Genomic DNA, 15,180 nt, shown 5'->3' with positions numbered 1-15,180 from the left:
TTTACACACCAGAGGGCGACAAATCACGAGTTTTAACTTTGGATATACGCAATTTCATCATTATTTCAGATTTGACTTCCCCAAATACACAGGCATACAATAGATCTTGTTCTCCAACGTAAACGGTCCCTAGTAACTAGGGTACATTCGTAAATAAATTGAGCATCATGGCTAGAAGTGACTAAATGTTGCCTAATCTTTCTCATCGAGAAATGACACAATTACAGCAACACAAAAAGGAACTCCACCGGACAAAGTTCAGTGCTCACAAGGAGCCTCATTCAACACACACGGTTCCATTCCCATTCATGCAAAGCACGAAAGTGTAAAACTTGGGAACATACTTGAGAGCAAAGATCACATTCAATCTCATTCAAGGCACGGATGTGAATGCAACGGGATGAAATTACTGAAATGATGCCTGCCCTCGAACTGTGATGATGGACTACCCGACTCGCCAATAATATTGGGTTCTGGTGTATTGAAATACAGGAGCTGCTGGATTTGTGTGTTTTCTTACCCCCTCACCATAGTTTGTCAAATGTTTAAACAACTGAACTTATATTCAAGGTTTGTTTCTCTTCATATGTTTTACTGGTTTACATTTGTCTCAGCAACCTGTTGAATGATTCTTCTGCTTTCAAAACAAAATGACAACAGGATGAATGCACACACTTGAAAATACAATACATGCAATGTTATGCATCATAGTGATGCAACCTCCTTTCAGTTTCATACTGCATGTCAATTGAAATCCTTACTGAAATGCACACCTTCTCAAGGTTGCGCTTGACTGGCGTGTCAGGCACTCAATTACAGCTGTATTATCAAGACAATGTGTTCGTTTTGTAAAATATAGTTCCGGTCTGGTGTGGCACCCCAGCTAACGCACAACGTTGCCACAACGTTTCGTGTTAGCAGGGACTGTCTGCGGCGCGCTGGTGTGTCCCGGACTTTAGAGTAGAGAGACAGTTCAACTGCAAGTATGAGCGGCAGAAACGGATATTGCCTTCCCTTTAAGTAGAGCGTCAGGGACAGCCTCCCTGGCTTACGGCCATACTAGCCTGAATACGCCCGATCTCGTCCGATCTCGGAAGCTAAGCAGGCTCGGGCCTGGTCAGTACTTGGATGGGAGACCGCCTGGGAATACCAGGTGCTGTAAGCTTTTGCATCTTTTACACACCAGAGGGCGACAAATCACGAGTTTTAACTTTGGATACACGCAATTTCATCATTATTTCAGATTTTACTTCCCCAAATACACAGGCATACAATAGATCTTGTTCTCCAACGTGAACGGTCCCTAGTAACTAGGGTACATTCGTAAATAAATTGAGCATCATGGCTAGAAGTGACTAAATGTTGCCTAATCTTTCTCATCGAGAAATGACACAATTACAGCAACACAAAAAGGAACTCCACCGGACAAAGTTCAGTGCTCACAAGGAGCCTCATTCAACACACACGGTTCCATTCCCATTCATGCAAAGCACGAAAGTGTAAAACTTGGGAACATACTTGAGAGCAAAGATCACATTCAATCTCATTCAAGGCACGGATGTGAATGCAACGGGATGAAATTACTGAAATGATGCCTGCCCTCGAACTGTGATGATGGACTACCCGACTCGCCAATAATATTGGGTTCTGGTGTATTGAAATACAGGAGCTGCTGGATTTGTGTGTTTTCTTACCCCCTCACCATAGTTTGTCAAATGTTTAAACAACTGAACTTATATTCAAGGTTTGTTTCTCTTCATATGTTTTACTGGTTTACATTTGTCTCAGCAACCTGTTGAATGATTCTTCTGCTTTCAAAACAAAATGACAACAGGATGAATGCACACACTTGAAAATACAATACATGCAATGTTATGCATCATAGTGATGCAACCTCCTTTCAGTTTCATACTGCATGTCAATTGAAATCCTTACTGAAATGCACACCTTCTCAAGATTGCGCTTGACTGGCGTGTCAGGCACTCAATTACAGCTGTTTTATCAAGACAATGTGTTCGTTTTGTAATATATAGTTCCGGTCTGGTGTGGCACCCCAGCTAACGCACAACGTTGCCACAATGTTGCCACAACGTGGCGTGTTAGCAGGGACTGTCTGCGGCGCGCTGGTGTGTCCCGGACTTTAGAGTAGAGAGACAGTTCAACTGCAAGTATGAGCGGCAGAAACGGATATTGCCTTCCCTTTAAGTAGAGCGTCAGGGACAGCCTCCGTGGCTTACGGCCGTACTAGCCTGAATACGCCCGATCTCGTCCGATCTCGGAAGCTAAGCAGGCTCGGGCCTGGTCAGTACTTGGATGGGAGACCGCCTGGGAATACCAGGTGCTGTAAGCTTTTGCATCTTTTACACACCAGAGGGCGACAAATCACGAGTTTTAACTTTGGATACACGCAATTTCATCATTATTTCAGATTTGACTTCCCCAAATACACAGGCATACAATAGATCTTGTTCTCCAACGTAAACGGTCCCTAGTAACTAGGGTACATTCGTAAATAAATTGAGCATCATGGCTAGAAGTGACTAAATGTTGCCTAATCTTTCTCATCGAGAAATGACACAATTACAGCAACACAAAAAGGAACTCCACCGGACAAAGTTCAGTGCTCACAAGGAGCTTCATTCAACACACACGGTTCCATTCCCATTCATGCAAAGCACGAAAGTGTAAAACTTGGGAACATACTTGAGAGCAAAGATCACATTCAATCTCATTCAAGGCACGGATGTGAATGCAACGGGATGAAATTACTGAAATGATGCCTGCCCTCGAACTGTGATGATGGACTACCCGACTCGCCAATAATATTGGGTTCTGGTGTATTGAAATACAGGAGCTGCTGGATTTGTGTGTTTTCTTACCCCCTCACCATAGTTTGTCAAATGTTTAAACAACTGAACTTATATTCAAGGTTTGTTTCTCTTCATATGTTTTACTGGTTTACATTTGTCTCAGCAACCTGTTGAATGATTCTTCTGCTTTCAAAACAAAATGACAACAGGATGAATGCACACACTTGAAAATACAATACATGCAATGTTATGCATCATAGTGATGCAACCTCCTTTCAGTTTCATACTGCATGTCAATTGAAATCCTTACTGAAATGCACACCTTCTCAAGATTGCGCTTGACTGGCGTGTCAGGCACTCAATTACAGCTGTTTTATCAAGACAATGTGTTCGTTTTGTAATATATAGTTCCGGTCTGGTGTGGCACCCCAGCTAACGCACAACGTTGCCACAACGTTTCGTGTTAGCAGGGACTGTCTGCGGCGCGCTGGTGTGTCCCGGACTTTAGAGTAGAGAGACAGTTCAATTGCAAGTATGAGCGGCAGAAACGGATATTGCCTTCCCTTTAAGTAGAGCGTCAGGGACAGCCTCCCTGGCTTACGGCCATACTAGCCTGAATACGCCCGATCTCATCCGATCTCGGAAGCTAAGCAGGCTCGGGCCTGGTCAGTACTTGGATGGGAGACCGCCTGGGAATACCAGGTGCTGTAAGCTTTTGCATCTTTTACACACCAGAGGGCGACAAATCACGAGTTTTAACTTTGGATACACGCAATTTCATCATTATTTCAGATTTGACTTCCCCAAATACACAGGCATACAATAGATCTTGTTCTCCAACGTAAACGGTCCCTAGTAACTAGGGTACATTCGTAAATAAATTGAGCATCATGGCTAGAAGTGACTAAATGTTGCCTAATCTTTCTCATCGAGAAATGATACAATTACAGCAACACAAAAAGGAACTCCACCGGACAAAGTTCAGTGCTCACAAGGAGCCTCATTCACCACACACGGTTCCATTCCCATTCATGCAAAGCACGAAAGTGTAAAACTTGGGAACATACTTGAGAGCAAAGATCACATTCAATCTCATTCAAGGCACGGATGTGAATGCAACGGGATGAAATTACTGAAATGATGCCTGCCCTCGAACTGTGATGATGGACTACCCGACTCGCCAATAATATTGGGTTCTGGTGTATTGAAATACAGGAGCTGCTGGATTTGTGTGTTTTCTTACCCCCTCACCATAGTTTGTCAAATGTTTAAACAACTGAACTTATATTCAAGGTTTGTTTCTCTTCATATGTTTTACTGGTTTACATTTGTCTCAGCAACCTGTTGAATGATTCTTCTGCTTTCAAAACAAAATGACAACAGGATGAATGCACACACTTGAAAATACAATACATGCAATGTTATGCATCATAGTGATGCAACCTCCTTTCAGTTTCATACTGCATGTCAATTGAAATCCTTACTGAAATGCACACCTTCTCAAGATTGCGCTTGACTGGCGTGTCAGGCACTCAATTACAGCTGTATTATCAAGACAATGTGTTCGTTTTGTAAAATATAGTTCCGGTCTGGTGTGGCACCCCAGCTAACGCACAACGTTGCCACAACGTTTCGTGTTAGCAGGGACTGTCTGCAGCGTGCTGGTGTGTCCCGGACTTTAGAGTAGAGAGACAGTTCAACTGCAAGTATGAGCGGCAGAAACGGATATTGCCTTCCCTTTAAGTAGAGGGTCAAGGACAGCCTCCCTGGCTTACGGCCATACTAGCCTGAATACGCCCGATCTCGTCCGATCTCGGAAGCTAAGCAGGCTCAGGCCTGGTTAGTACTTGGATGGGAGACCGCCTGGGAATACCAGGTGCTGTAAGCTTTTGCATCTTTTACACACCAGAGGGCGACAAATCACGAGTTTTAACTTTGGATACACGCAATTTCATCATTATTTCAGATTTGACTTCCCCAAATACACAGGCATACAATAGATCTTGTTCTCCAACGTAAACGGTCCCTAGTAACTAGGGTACATTCGTAAATAAATTGAGCATCATGGCTTGAAGTGACTAAATGTTGCCTAATCTTTCTCATCGAGAAATGACACAATTACAGCAACACAAAAAGGAACTCCACCGGACAAAGATCAGTGCTCACAAGGAGCCTCATTCAACACACACGGTTCCATTCCCATTCATGCAAAGCACGAAAGTGTAAAACTTGGGAACATACTTGAGAGCAAAGATCACATTCAATCTCATTCAAGGCACGGATGTGAATGCAACGGGATGAAATTACTGAAATGATGCCTGCCCTCGAACTGTGATGATGGACTACCCGACTCGCCAATAATATTGGGTTCTGGTGTATTGAAATACAGGAGCTGCTGGATTTGTGTGTTTTCTTACCCCCTCACCATAGTTTGTCAAATGTTTAAACAACTGAACTTATATTCAAGGTTTGTTTCTCTTCATATGTTTTACTGGTTTACATTTGTCTCAGCAACCTGTTGAATGATTCTTCTGCTTTCAAAACAAAATGACAACAGGATGAATGCACACACTTGAAAATACAATACATGCAATGTTATGCATCATAGTGATGCAACCTCCTTTCAGTTTCATACTGCATGTCAATTGAAATCCTTACTGAAATGCACACCTTCTCAAGATTGCGCTTGACTGGCGTGTCAGGCACTCAATTACAGCTGTTTTATCAAGACAAATGTGTTCGTATTGTAAAATATAGTTCCGGTCTGGTGTGGCACCCCAGCTAACGCACAACGTTGCCACAACGTGGCATATTAGCAGGGACTGTCTGCGGCGCGCTGGTGTGTCCCGGGCTTTAGAGTAGAGAGACAGTTCAACTGTAAGTATGAACGGCAGAAACGGATATTGCCTTCCCTTTAAGTAGAGCGTCAGGGACAGCATTCCTGGCTTACGGCCATACTAGCCTGAATACGCCCGATCTCGTCCGATCTCGGAAGCTAAGCAGGCTCGGGCCTGGTCAGTACTTGCATGGGAGACCGCCTGGGAATACCAGGTGCTGTAAGCTTTTGCATCTTTTACACACCAGAGGGCGACAAATCACGAGTTTTAACTTTGGATACACGCAATTTCATCATTATTTCAGATTTGACTTCCCCAAATACACAGGCATACAATAGATCTTGTTCTCCGACGTAAACGGTCCCTAGTAACTAGGGTACATTCGTAAATAAATTGAGCATCATGGCTAGAAGTGACTAAATGTTGCCTAATCTTTCTCATCGAGAAATGACACAATTACAGCAACACAAAAAGGAACTCCACCGGACAAAGTTCAGTGCTCACAAGGAGCCTCATTCAACACACACGGTTCCATTCCCATTCATGCAAAGCACGAAAGTGTAAAACTTGGGAACATACTTGAGAGCAAAGATCACATTCAATCTCATTCAAGGCACGGATGTGAATGCAACGGGATGAAATTACTGAAATGATGCCTGCCCTCGAACTGTGATGATGGACTACCCGACTCGCCAATAATATTGGGTTCTGGTGTATTGAAATACAGGAGCTGCTGGATTTGTGTGTTTTCTTACCCCCTCACCATAGTTTGTCAAATGTTTAAACAACTGAACTTATATTCAAGGTTTGTTTCTCTTCATATGTTTTACTGGTTTACATTTGTCTCAGCAACCTGTTGAATGATTCTTCTGCTTTCAAAACAAAATGACAACAGGATGAATGCACACACTTGAAAATACAATACATGCAATGTTATGCATCATAGTGATGCAACCTCCTTTCAGTTTCATACTGTATGTCAATTGAAATCCTTATTGAAATGCACACCTTCTCAAGATTGAGCTTGACTGGCGTGTCAGGCACTCAATTACAGCTGTATTATCAAGACAATGTGTTCGTTTTGTAATATATAGTTCCGGTCTGGTGTGGCACCCCAGCTAACGCACAACGTTGCCACAACGTGGCATATTAGCAGGGACTGTCTGCGGCGCGCTGGTGTGTCCCGGGCTTTAGAGTAGAGAGACAGTTCAACTGTAAGTATGAACGGCAGAAACGGATATTGCCTTCCCTTTAAGTAGAGCGTCAGGGACAGCCTCCCTGGCTTACGGCCATACTAGCCTGAATACGCCCGATCTCGTCCGATCTCGGAAGCTAAGCAGGCTCGGGCCTGGTCAGTACTTGGATGGGAGACCGCCTGGGAATACCAGGTGCTGTAAGCTTTTGCATCTTTTACACACCAGAGGGCGACAAATCACGAGTTTTAACTTTGGATACACGCAATTTCATCATTATTTCAGATTTGACTTCCCCAAATACACAGGCATACAATAGATCTTGTTCTCCAACGTAAACGGTCCCTAGTAACTAGGGTACATTCGTAAATAAATTGAGCATCATGGCAAGAAGTGACTAAATGTTGCCTAATCTTTCTCATCGAGAAATGACACAATTACAGCAACACAAGAAGGAACTCCACCGGACAAAGTTCAGTGCTCACAAGGAGCCTCATTCAACACACACGGTTCCATTCCCATTCATGCAAAGCACGAAAGTGTAAAACTTGGGAACATACTTGAGAGCAAAGATCACATTCAATCTCATTCAAGGCACGGATGTGAATGCAACGGGATGAAATTACTGAAATGATGCCTGCCCTCGAACTGTGATGATGGACTACCCGACTCGCCAATAATATTGGGTTCTGGTGTATTGAAATACAGGAGCTGCTGGATTTGTGTGTTTTCTTACCCCCTCACCATAGTTTGTCAAATGTTTAAACAACTGAACTTATATTCAAGGTTTGTTTCTCTTCATATGTTTTACTGGTTTACATTTGTCTCAGCAACCTGTTGAATGATTCTTCTGCTTTCAAAACAAAATGACAACAGGATGAATGCACACACTTGAAAATACAATACATGCAATGTTATGCATCATAGTGATGCAACCTCCTTTCAGTTTCATACTGCATGTCAATTGAAATCCTTACTGAAATGCACACCTTCTCAAGATTGCGCTTGACTGGCGTGTCAGGCACTCAATTACAGCTGTTTTATCAAGACAATGTGTTCGTTTTGTAATATATAGTTCCTGTCTGGTGTGGCACCCCAGCTAACGCACAACGTTGCCACAATGTTGCCACAACGTGGCGTGTTAGCAGGGACTGTCTGCGGCGCGCTGGTGTGTCCCGGGCTTTAGAGTAGAGAGACAGTTCAACTGTAAGTATGAACGGCAGAAACGGATATTGCCTTCCCTTTAAGTAGAGCGTCAGGGACAGCCTCCCTGGCTTACGGCCATACTAGCCTGAATACGCCCGATCTCGTCCGATCTCGGAAGCTAAGCAGGCTCGGGCCTGGTCAGTACTTGGATGGGAGACCGCCTGGGAATACCAGGTGCTGTAAGCTTTTGCATCTTTTACACACCAGAGCGCGACAAATCACGAGTTTTAACTTTGGATACACGCAATTTCATCATTATTTCAGATTTGACTTCCCCAAATACACAGGCATACAATAGATCTTGTTCTCCAACGTAAACGGTCCCTAGTAACTAGGGTACATTCGTAAATAAATTGAGCATCATGGCTAGAAGTGACTAAATGTTGCCTAATCTTTCTCATCGAGAAATGACACAATTACAGCAACACAAAAAGGAACTCCACCGGACAAAGATCAGTGCTCACAAGGAGCCTCATTCAACACACACGGTTCCATTCCCATTCATGTAAAGCACGAAAGTGTAAAACTTGGGAACATACTTGAGAGCAAAGATCACATTCAATCTCATTCAAGGCACGGATGTGAATGCAACGGGATGAAATTACTGAAATGATGCCTGCCCTCGAACTGTGATGATGGACTACCCGACTCGCCAATAATATTGGGTTCTGGTGTATTGAAATACAGGAGCTGCTGGATTTGTGTGTTTTCTTACCCCCTCACCATAGTTTGTCAAATGTTTAAACAACTGAACTTATATTCAAGGTTTGTTTCTCTTCATATGTTTTACTGGTTTACATTTGTCTCAGCAACCTGTTGAATGATTCTTCTGCTTTCAAAACAAAATGACAACAGGATGAATGCACACACTTGAAAATACAATACATGCAATGTTATGCATCATAGTGATGCAACCTCCTTTCAGTTTCATACTGCATGTCAATTGAAATCCTTACTGAAATGCACACCTTCTCAAGATTGCGCTTGACTGGCGTGTCAGGCACTCAATTACAGCTGTTTTATCAAGACAAATGTGTTCGTTTTGTAAAATATAGTTCCGGTCTGGTGTGGCACCCCAGCTAACGCACAACGTTGCCACAACGTGGCATATTAGCAGGGACTGTCTGCGGCGCGCTGGTGTGTCCCGGGCTTTAGAGTAGAGAGACAGTTCAACTGTAAGTATGAACGGCAGAAACGGATATTGCCTTCCCTTTAAGTAGAGCGTCAGGGACAGCCTCCCTGGCTTACGGCCATACTAGCCTGAATACGCCCGATCTCGTCCGATCTCGGAAGCTAAGCAGGCTCAGGCCTGGTCAGTACTTGGATGGGAGACCGCCTGGGAATACCAGGTGCTGTAAGCTTTTGCATCTTTTACACACCAGAGGGCGACAAATCACGAGTTTTAACTTTGGATACACGCAATTTCATCATTATTTCAGATTTGACTTCCCCAAATACACAGGCATACAATAGATCTTGTTCTCCAACGTAAACGGTCCCTAGTAACTAGGGTACATTCGTAAATAAATTGAGCATCATGGCTAGAAGTGACTAAATGTTGCCTAATCTTTCTCATCGAGAAATGACACAATTACAGCAACACAAAAAGGAACTCCACCGGACAAAGTTCAGTGCTCACAAGGAGCTTCATTCAACACACACGGTTCCATTCCCATTCATGCAAAGCACGAAAGTGTAAAACTTGGGAACATACTTGAGAGCAAAGATCACATTCAATCTCATTCAAGGCACGGATGTGAATGCAACGGGATGAAATTACTGAAATGATGCCTGCCCTCGAACTGTGATGATGGACTACCCGATTCGCCAATAATATTGGGTTCTGGTGTATTGAAATACAGGAGCTGCTGGATTTGTGTGTTTTCTTACCCCCTCACCATAGTTTGTCAAATGTTTAAACAACTGAACTTATATTCAAGGTTTGTTTCTCTTCATATGTTTTACTGGTTTACATTTGTCTCAGCAACCTGTTGAATGATTCTTCTGCTTTCAAAACAAAATGACAACAGGATGAATGCACACACTTGAAAATACAATACATGCAATGTTATGCATCATAGTGATGCAACCTCCTTTCAGTTTCATACTGCATGTCAATTGAAATTCTTACTGAAATGCACACCTTCTCAAGATTGCGCTTGACTGGCGTGTCAGGCACTCAATTACAGCTGTTTTATCAAGACAATGTGTTCGTTTTGTAATATATAGTTCCGGTCTGGTGTGGCACCCCAGCTAACGCACAACGTTGCCACAACGTTTCGTGTTAGCAGGGACTGTCTGCGGCGCGCTGGTGTGTCCCGGACTTTAGAGTAGAGAGACAGTTCAATTGCAAGTATGAGCGGAAGAAACGGATATTGCCTTCCCTTTAAGTAGAGCGTCAGGGACAGCCTCCCTGGCTTACGGCCATACTAGCCTGAATACGCCCGATCTCGTCCGATCTCGGAAGCTAAGCAGGCTCGGGCCTGGTCAGTACTTGGATGGGAGACTGCCTGGGAATACCAGGTGCTGTAAGCTTTTGCATCTTTTACACACCAGAGGGCGACAAATCACGAGTTTTAACTTTGGATACACGCAATTTCATCATTATTTCAGATTTGACTTCCCCAAATACACAGGCATAGAATAGATCTTGTTCTCCAACGTAAACGGTCCCTAGAAACTAGTGTACATTCGTAAATAAATTGAGCATCATGGCTAGAAGTGACTAAATGTTGCCTAATCTTTCTCATCGAGAAATGACACAATTACAGCAACACAAAAAGGAACTCCACCGGACAAAGTTCAGTGCTCACAAGGAGCCTCATTCAACACACACGGTTCCATTCCCATTCATGCAAAGCACGAAAATGTAAAACTTGGGAACATACTTGAGAGCAAAGATCACATTCAATCTCATTCAAGGCACGGATGTGAATGCAACGGGATGAAATTACTGAAATGATGCCTGCCCTCGAACTGTGATGATGGACTACCCGACTCGCCAATAATATTGGGTTCTGGTGTATTGAAATACAGGAGCTGCTGGATTTGTGTGTTTTCTTACCCCCTCACCATAGTTTGTCAAATGTTTAAACAACTGAACTTATATTCAAGGTTTGTTTCTCTTCATATGTTTTACTGGTTTACATTTGTCTCAGCAACCTGTTGAATGATTCTTCTGCTTTCAAAACAAAATGACAACAGGATGAATGCACACACTTGAAAATACAATACATGCAATGTTATGCATCATAGTGATGCAACCTCCTTTCAGTTTCATACTGCATGTCAATTGAAATCCTTACTGAAATGCACACCTTCTCAAGATTGCGCTTGACTGGCGTGTCAGGCACTCAATTACAGCTGTTTTATCAAGAGAATGTGTTCGTTTTGTAATATATATTTCCGGTCTGGTGTGGCACCCCAGCTAACGCACAACGTTGCCACAATGTTGCCACAACGTGGCGTGTTAGCAGGGACTGTCTGCGGCGCGCTGATGTGTCCCGGGCTTTAGAGTAGAGAGACAGTTCAACTGTAAGTATGAACGGCAGAAACGGATATTGCCTTCCCTTTAAGTAGAGCGTCAGGGACAGCCTCCCTGGCTTACGGCCATACTAGCCTGAATACGACCGATCTCGTCCGATCTCGGAAGCTAAGCAGGCTCGGGCCTGGTCAGTACTTGGATGGGAGACCGCCTGGGAATACCAGGTGCTGTAAGCCTTTGCATCTTTTACACACCAGAGGGCGACAAATCACAAGTTTTAACTTTGGATACACGCAATTTCATCATTATTTCAGATTTGACTTCCCCAAATACACAGGCATACAATAGATCTTGTTCTCCAACGTAAACGGTCCCTAGTAACTAGGGTACATTCATAAATAAATTGAGCATCATGGCTAGAAGTGACTAAATGTTGCCTAATCTTTCTCATCGAGAAATGACACAATTACAGCAACACAAAAAGGAACTCCACCGGACAAAGTTCAGTGCTCACAAGGAGCCTCATTCAACACACATGGTTCCATTCCCATTCATGCAAAGCACGAAAGTGTAAAACTTGGGAACATACTTGAGAGCAAAGATCACATTCAATCTCATTCAAGGCACGGATGTGAATGCAACGGGATGAAATTACTGAAATGATGCCTGCCCTCGAACTGTGATGATGGACTACCCGACTCGCCAATAATATTGGGTTCTGGTGTATTGAAATACAGGAGCTGCTGGATTTGTGTGTTTTCTTACCCCCTCACCATAGTTTGTCAAATGTTTAAACAACTGAACTTATATTCAAGGTTTGTTTCTCTTCATATGTTTTACTGGTTTACATTTGTCTCAGCAACCTCAGCAAAAATGATTCTTCTACTTTCAAAACAAAATGACAACAGGATGAATGCACACACTTGAAAATACAATACATGCAATGTTATGCATCATAGTGATGCAACCTCCTTTCAGTTTCATACTGCATGTCAATTGAAATCCTTACTGAAATGCACACCTTCTCAAGATTGCGCTTGACTGGCGTGTCAGGCACTCAATTACAGCTGTTTTATCAAGACAATGTGTTCGTTTTGTAATATATAGTTCCGGTCTGGTGTGGCACCCCAGCTAACGCACAACGTTGCCACAACGTTTCGTGTTAGCAGGGACTGTCTGCGGCGCGCTGGTGTGTCCCGGACTTTAGAGTAGAGAGACAGTTCAACTGCAAGTATGAGCGGCAGAAACGGATATTGCCTTCCCTTTAAGTAGAGCGTCAGGGACAGCCTCCCTGGCTTACGGCCATACTAGCCTGAATACGCCCGATCTCGTCCGATCTCGGAAGCTAAGCAGGCTCGGGCCTGGTCAGTACTTGGATGGGAGACCGCCTGGGAATACCAGGTGCTGTAAGCTTTTGCATCTTTTACACACCAGAGGGCGACAAATCACGAGTTTTAACTTTGGATACACGCAATTTCATCATTATTTCAGATTTGACTTCCCCAAATACACAGGCATACAATAGATCTTGTTCTCCAACGTAAACGGTCCCTAGTAACTAGGGTACATTCGTAAATAAATTGAGCATCATGGCTAGAAGTGACTAAATGTTGCCTAATCTTTCTCATCGAGAAATTACACAATTACAGCAACACAAAAAGGAACTCCACCGGACAAAGTTCAGTGCTCACAAGGAGCCTCATTCAACACACACGGTTCCATTCCCATTCATGCAAAGCACGAAAGTGTAAAACTTGGGAACATACTTGAGAGCAAAGATCACATTCAATCTCATTCAAGGCACGGATGTGAATGCAACGGGATGAAATTACTGAAATGATGCCTGCCCTCGAACTGTGATGATGGACTACCCGACTCGCCAATAATATTGGGTTCTGGTGTATTGAAATACAGGAGCTGCTGGATTTGTGTGTTTTCTTACCCCCTCACCATAGTTTGTCAAATGTTTAAACAACTGAACTTATATTCAAGGTTTGTTTCTCTTCATATGTTTTACTGGTTTACATTTGTCTCAGCAACCTGTTGAATGATTCTTCTGCTTTCAAAACAAAATGACAACAAGATGAATGCACACACTTGAAAATACAATACATGCAATGTTATGCATCATAGTGATGCAACCTCCTTTCAGTTTCATACTGCATGTCAATTGAAATCCTTACTGAAATGCACACCTTCTCAAGATTGCGCTTGACTGGCGTGTCAGGCACTCAATTACAGCTGTTTTATCAAGACAAATGTGTTCGTTTTGTAAAATATAGTTCCGGTCTGGTGTGGCACCCCAGCTAACGCACAACGTTGCCACAACGTGGCATATTAGCAGGGACTGTCTGCGGCGCGCTGGTGTGTCCCGGGCTTTAGAGTAGAGAGACAGTTCAACTGTAAGTATGAACGGCAGAAACGGATATTGCCATCCCTTTAAGTAGAGCGTCAGGGACAGCCTCCCTGGCTTACGGCCATACTAGCCTGAATACGCCCGATCTCGTCCGATCTCGGAAGCTAAGCAGGCTCGGGCCTGGTCAGTACTTGGATGGGAGACCGCCTGGGAATACCAGGTGCTGTAAGCTTTTGCATCTTTTACACACCAGAGCGCGACAAATCACGAGTTTTAACTTTGGATACACGCAATTTCATCATTATTTCAGATTTGACTTCCCCAAATACACAGGCATACAATAGATCTTGTTCTCCAACGTAAACGGTCCCTAGTAACTAGGGTACATTCGTAAATAAATTGAGCATCATGGCTAGAAGTGACTAAATGTTGCCTAATCTTTCTCATCGAGAAATGACACAATTACAGCAACACAAAAAGGAACTCCACCGGACAAAGATCAGTGCTCACAAGGAGCCTCATTCAACACACACGGTTCCATTCCCATTCATGCAAAGCACGAAAGTGTAAAACTTGGGAACATACTTGAGAGCAAAGATCACATTCAATCTCATTCAAGGCACGGATGTGAATGCAACGGGATGAAATTACTGAAATGATGCCTGCCCTCGAACTGTGATGATGGACTACCCGACTCGCCAATAATATTGGGTTCTGGTGTATTGAAATACAGGAGCTGCTGGATTTGTGTGTTTTCTTACCCCCTCACCATAGTTTGTCAAATGTTTAAACAACTGAACTTATATTCAAGGTTTGTTTCTCTTCATATGTTTTACTGGTTTACATTTGTCTCAGCAACCTGTTGAATGATTCTTCTGCTTTCAAAACAAAATGACAACAGGATGAATGCACACACTTGAAAATACAATACATGCAATGTTATGCATCATAGTGATGCAACCTCCTTTCAGTTTCATACTGCATGTCAATTGAAATCCTTACTGAAATGCACACCTTCTCAAGATTGCGCTTGACTGGCATGTCAGGCACTCAATTACAGCTGTATTATCAAGACAATGTGTTCGTTTTGTAAAATATAGTTCCGGTCTGGTGTGGCACCCCAGCTAACGCACAACGTTGCCACAATGTTGCCACAACGTGGCGTGTTAGCAGGGACTGTCTGCGGCGCGCTGGTGTGTCCCGGGCTTTAGAGTAGAGAGACAGTTCAACTGTAAGTATGAACGGCAGAAACGGATATTGCCTTCCCTTTAAGTAGAGCGTCAGGGACAGCATT

At 43.4% G+C, this 15,180-nt stretch overlaps 12 non-coding genes across 12 annotated transcripts; all 12 read left to right on the top strand.

Annotated features, from left to right (window-relative positions):
- The first annotated feature begins 1,046 nt into the window (after positions 1 to 1,046).
- On the top strand, positions 1,047 to 1,165 carry LOC136755566 (5S ribosomal RNA). Its single transcript, XR_010817687.1, has one exon. It is a non-coding gene; the product is annotated as a 5S ribosomal RNA (ribosomal RNA).
- Positions 1,166 to 2,231: 1,066 nt separating this feature from the next.
- LOC136756366 (5S ribosomal RNA) lies at positions 2,232 to 2,350 on the top strand. The gene has a single exon (XR_010818455.1). It is a non-coding gene; the product is annotated as a 5S ribosomal RNA (ribosomal RNA).
- Positions 2,351 to 3,405: 1,055 nt separating this feature from the next.
- Positions 3,406 to 3,524, top strand: LOC136758068 (5S ribosomal RNA). Its single transcript, XR_010819872.1, has one exon. It is a non-coding gene; the product is annotated as a 5S ribosomal RNA (ribosomal RNA).
- Positions 3,525 to 4,579: 1,055 nt separating this feature from the next.
- Positions 4,580 to 4,698, top strand: LOC136756918 (5S ribosomal RNA). The gene has a single exon (XR_010818970.1). It is a non-coding gene; the product is annotated as a 5S ribosomal RNA (ribosomal RNA).
- Positions 4,699 to 5,754: 1,056 nt separating this feature from the next.
- LOC136756299 (5S ribosomal RNA) lies at positions 5,755 to 5,873 on the top strand. Its single transcript, XR_010818393.1, has one exon. It is a non-coding gene; the product is annotated as a 5S ribosomal RNA (ribosomal RNA).
- Positions 5,874 to 6,928: 1,055 nt separating this feature from the next.
- LOC136758119 (5S ribosomal RNA) lies at positions 6,929 to 7,047 on the top strand. Its single transcript, XR_010819921.1, has one exon. It is a non-coding gene; the product is annotated as a 5S ribosomal RNA (ribosomal RNA).
- A 1,066-nt stretch (positions 7,048 to 8,113) lies between these two features.
- LOC136758118 (5S ribosomal RNA) lies at positions 8,114 to 8,232 on the top strand. The gene has a single exon (XR_010819920.1). It is a non-coding gene; the product is annotated as a 5S ribosomal RNA (ribosomal RNA).
- A 1,056-nt stretch (positions 8,233 to 9,288) lies between these two features.
- LOC136755617 (5S ribosomal RNA) lies at positions 9,289 to 9,407 on the top strand. Its single transcript, XR_010817736.1, has one exon. It is a non-coding gene; the product is annotated as a 5S ribosomal RNA (ribosomal RNA).
- Positions 9,408 to 10,462: 1,055 nt separating this feature from the next.
- On the top strand, positions 10,463 to 10,581 carry LOC136756430 (5S ribosomal RNA). The gene has a single exon (XR_010818515.1). It is a non-coding gene; the product is annotated as a 5S ribosomal RNA (ribosomal RNA).
- A 1,066-nt stretch (positions 10,582 to 11,647) lies between these two features.
- On the top strand, positions 11,648 to 11,766 carry LOC136756565 (5S ribosomal RNA). The gene has a single exon (XR_010818641.1). It is a non-coding gene; the product is annotated as a 5S ribosomal RNA (ribosomal RNA).
- A 1,058-nt stretch (positions 11,767 to 12,824) lies between these two features.
- LOC136758117 (5S ribosomal RNA) lies at positions 12,825 to 12,943 on the top strand. The gene has a single exon (XR_010819919.1). It is a non-coding gene; the product is annotated as a 5S ribosomal RNA (ribosomal RNA).
- A 1,056-nt stretch (positions 12,944 to 13,999) lies between these two features.
- Positions 14,000 to 14,118, top strand: LOC136758115 (5S ribosomal RNA). The gene has a single exon (XR_010819918.1). It is a non-coding gene; the product is annotated as a 5S ribosomal RNA (ribosomal RNA).
- Positions 14,119 to 15,180: the final 1,062 nt, after the last annotated feature.

This window comes from Amia ocellicauda, chromosome 8 (assembly GCF_036373705.1).
Source record: "Amia ocellicauda isolate fAmiCal2 chromosome 8, fAmiCal2.hap1, whole genome shotgun sequence".
Classification (NCBI taxonomy): Eukaryota; Metazoa; Chordata; class Actinopteri; order Amiiformes; family Amiidae; genus Amia; species Amia ocellicauda.
The sequence above is the reverse complement of the archived record's forward strand: the minus strand, read 5'-3'. Positions and strand labels throughout refer to the sequence as shown.